This window comes from Pristiophorus japonicus, chromosome X (genome assembly GCF_044704955.1).
Source record: "Pristiophorus japonicus isolate sPriJap1 chromosome X, sPriJap1.hap1, whole genome shotgun sequence".
In the NCBI taxonomy this organism is placed as follows: domain Eukaryota; kingdom Metazoa; phylum Chordata; class Chondrichthyes; family Pristiophoridae; genus Pristiophorus; species Pristiophorus japonicus.
The window spans coordinates 39,687,385-39,691,956 of record NC_092010.1 but is presented as its reverse complement, the minus strand read 5'-3'; positions in this window follow the sequence as shown (position 1 = coordinate 39,691,956).

The window sequence follows — 4,572 nt, the reverse complement described above, 5'->3', positions numbered from 1 at the left end:
GGGCTGATCCGATCATGGACTCAGCTCCACTTCCCCGCCCGCTCCCCATAACCCTTCACTCCCTTATCGCTCAAAAATCTGTCTATCTCCGCCTTAAATATATTCAATGTCCCAGCCTCCACAGCTCTCTGGGGCAGAGAATTCCACAGATTTACAACCCTCTGAGAGAAGAAATTCCTCCTCATCTCAGTTTTAAATGGGTGGCCCCTTATTCTAAGACCATGCCCCCTAGTTCTAGTCTCCCCCATCAGTGGGAACATCCTCTCTGCATCCACCTTGTCGAGCCCCCTCATAATCTTATACGTTTCCATAACATCACACCTCATTCTTCTGAATTCCAATGAGTAGAGGCCCAACCTCCTCAACCTTTCCTCATAAGTCAACCCCCTCATCCCCGGAATCAACCGAGTGAATCTTCTCTGAACTGCCTCCAAAACAAGTATATCCTTTCGTAAATACGGAGACCAGAACTGTGCACGCAGTACTCCAGGTGTGGCCTCACCAATACCCTGTATAACTGGAGCAAGACTTCCCTGCTTTTATACTCCATCCCCTTTGCAATAAAGGCCAAGATTCCATTGGCCTTCCTGATCACTTGCTGTACCTGCATACTAACCTTTTGTGTTCCATGTACAAGTAACCCCAGGTCCCGCTGTACTGCGGCACTTTGCAATCTTTCTCCGTTTAAATTATAATTTACTTTTCTATTATTTCTGCCAAAGTGGAGAACCTCACACTTTCCCACATTATACTTCATCTGACATTTTTACCCACTCACTTAGCCTGTCTATGTCCTTTTGCAGATTTTTTGTGTCCTCCTCACACATTGCTTTCCCACCCATCTTTGTATCGTCAGCAAACTTGGCTACGTTACACTCAGTCCCTTCATCCAAGTCATTAATATAGATTGTAAATAGTTGGGGTCCCAGCACTGATCCGTGTGGTACCCCACTAGTTACTGTTCGCCAACTGGAAAATGACCAATTTATCCTGACTCTCTGTTTTCTGTTTGTTAACCAATCCTCTATCCATGCCAATATTTTACCCCCGTGAACTTTTATCTTGTGCAGTAACCTCTTATGTGGCATCTTGTCAAATGGCTTCTGGAAATCCAAATACACCACATCCACTGGTTCCCCCTTATCCACCCTGCTCGTTACATCCTCAAAGAACTCCAGCAAATTTGTCAAACATGATTTCCCTTTCATAAAACCATGCTGACTGCTTGATTGAATCATGCTTTTCCAAATGTCCTGCTACTGCTTCCTTAATAATGGACTTCAGCATTTTCCCAACCACAGATGTTAGGCTAACTGGTCTATAGTTTCCTGCTTTTTGTCTGCCTCCTTTTTTTAAATATTGAGTGAAATTAAGGTAACTGGGGTTGCTGAATAATCAGAGAACGTAAATACACTCGTTAGTAAGATAACTAAGTATAGGTATTAATTTTGACTTAACGTCTGCTTCCAAAATCTGGAGAGATTGAAGTTGTTTGTTTTGTCTGATTTGCTGTGGTCCAGTTGCAAGGAGATCACGAGCGGTAATGCAGGGTTGTTCCTTTGCCACTCCTTGACGAACCAAACTGATTACCGAGAGGGAGCAGTCAGTGAAGGTGCAGGAGCTACTCCCGAGCAGGAGCTACTCCCGAGCAGGAGCAGGGCTGGAGAGATCAAGGATTGCGAGCTCCACATAACTCACCCCAGGCCTTCAGAAAGGTGTTAATGTGATAGAACGGAGTCACTTGAGGAGCCAGATTAGTTCCCAGTGGGTCAGAGGGACTTGGGTCCATCACCGAGGGTGACTGGAATTACTGTAGATTGAATTCTGTCTGAGGCTGAACCAGACTGTTCGCAAACTCGCTCTCATATTTCACTGTGAAATGAGCTTCCTGACACATATCTGCAGCATCACCAAAACCGACTATTTCCACCCTCCGTAACAGCGCCCGGCTCCGCCCCCTGCCTCAGCTCATCCGCTGCTGAAACCCTCATCCGTGCCCCCCGTTACCTCCAGACTTGACTATTTCAACGCACTCCTGGCTGGCCTCCCACATTCTACCCGACGTAAACGAGAGGTGATCCAAAACTCGGCTGCTCCCGTGTCCTAACTCGCACCGAGTCCCGCTCACCCATCACCCCCTGTGCTCACTGACCCCATGTCCTAACTCGCACCCAGTCCCACTCACCCATCACCCCCTGTGCTCACTGACCCCGTGTCCTAACTCGCACCGAGTCCCGCTCACCCATCACCCCCTGTGCTCACTGACCCCATGTCCTAACTCGCACCGAGTCCCGCTCACCCATCACCCCCTGTGCTCACTGACCCCATGTCCTAACTCGCACCGAGTCCCGCTCACCCATCACCCCCTGTGCTCACTGACCCCATGTCCTAACTCACACCCAGTCCCACTCACCCATCACCCCCTGTGCTCACTGACCCCGTGTCCTAACTCGCACCGAATCCCACTCACCCATCACCCCCTGTGCTCACTGCCCCCGTGTCCTAACTCGCACCGAGTCCCGCTCACCCATCACCCCCTGTGCTCACTGACCCCATGTCCTAACTCACACTCAGTCCCACTCACCCATCACCCCCTGTGCTCACTGCCCCCGTGTCCTAACTCGCACCGAGTCCCGCTCACCCATCACCCCCTGTGCTCACTGACCCCATGTCCTAACTCGCACCCAGTCCCACTCACCCATCACCCCCTGTGCTCACTGACCCCGTGTCCTAACTCGCACCGGGTCCCGCTCACCCATCACCCCCTGTGCTCACTGACCCCGTGTCCTAACTCGCACTGAGTCCCGCTCACCCATCGTGCTCGCTGCCCCGTGTCCTAACTCGCACCGAGTCCCGCTCACCCATCACCCCCTGCGCTCGCTGACCCCGTGTCCTAACTCGCACTGAGTCCCGCTCACCCATCGTGCTCGCTGCCCAGTGTCCTAACTCGCACCGAGTCCCGCTCACCCATCACCCCCTGTGCTCGCTGACCCTGTGTCCTAACTCGCACCCAGTCCCACTCACCCATCACCCCGTGCTCACTGCCCCGTGTCCTAACTCGCACCGAGTCCCGCTCACCCATCACCCCCTGCGCTCGCTGACCGACAGTGGCTCCCGGTTAAGCAACGCCTCGACTTCAAAATTCTCCATCCTTCTTTACAAATCCCTCCATGGCCACCGCCCCCTCCCTATCTCTGTAACCTCCTACACCCCTCCCTATCTCTGTAACCTCCTCCTCCAGCCCCTACACCCCTCACTATCTCTGTAACCTCCTCCAGCCCCTACACCCCTCCCTATCTCTGTAACCTCCTACACCCCTTCTCTAGCTCTGTAACCCCCTCCAGCCCCTACACCCTTCTCTAGCTCTGTAACCCCCTCCAGCCCCCTATCTCTGTAATCTCCTCGAAGTACTCTGTGCAGGAACCTGCAGTGGATTGAGCATGAATGTACAATAGTCATATCGCATGCCTGAATCTATGGAGTTATGGATTGCGTTAATAATGTGTCATAGCACCGGTTGGTTTAGGTATTTATAAAAAAGACTTGAATTTATATAGCGCCTTCCATGGCCACTGGATGTCTCAAAGCGATTTACAGCCAATGAAGTACTTTTGGAGTGTAGTCACTGTTGTAATGTGCGAAAATGTGGAAGGCAATTTGCGCACAGCAAGCTCCCACACACAGCAATGTGATAATGACCCAGATCATCTGTTTTTGTTATATTGATTGAGGGATAAATATTGGCCTCAGGACACCGGGGAGAACTCCCCCTGCTCTTCTTCCAAACAGTGCAGTGGGATCTTTTACATCACCTGAGGGAGCAGACGGGGCCTCGGTTTAACATCCCACACGAAAGACGGCCCCTCCGACAGTCCAGCGCTCCCTCAGTACCGTCCCTCCCTCAGTACTGACCTTCCGACAGTGCGGCGCTCCCTCAGCACTGCCCCTCCGACAGTGCGGCGCTCCCTCAGTGCTGCCCCTCCGACAGTGCGGCGCTCCCTCAGTGCTGCCCCTCCGACAGTCCAGCGCTCCCTCAGTACCGTCCCTCCCTCAGCACTGCCCCTCCGACAGTGCGGGGCTCCCTTAGTACTGCCCCCCCCGACAGTGCGGCGCTCCCTCAGCACTGCCCCTCCGACAGTACCGTCCCTCCCTTAGTACTGCCCCCCCGACAGTGCGGCGCTCCCTCAGCACTGCCCCTCCGACAGTACCGTCCCTCCCTTAGTACTGCCCCCCCGACAGTGCGGCGCTCCCTCAGCACTGCCCCTCCGACAGTGCGGCGCTCCCTCAGCACCTGCTACCCACCGAGCCACAGTGGACACCCTATATGTAATAATGTAGGGTATTTTCGCAGGGAGGGGGTGAGGGAGATGTATTAGTGCGGTGCGTAAGCTCCATGTGAAGGTAAAGGAAATTAATAAAAAAACAACTGTGTTTTGCTGGCACAGATCTTTCTTTCCCAGTGTGACTGTTAAACGGCACAATCTCTTTTGCCGCACCAACCCTCCAGAAGCGTTTCCTTAGCAAGGGCAAGAATAATTTCTTTTCTGTTAGCCAGCAATGGAAAAACACACT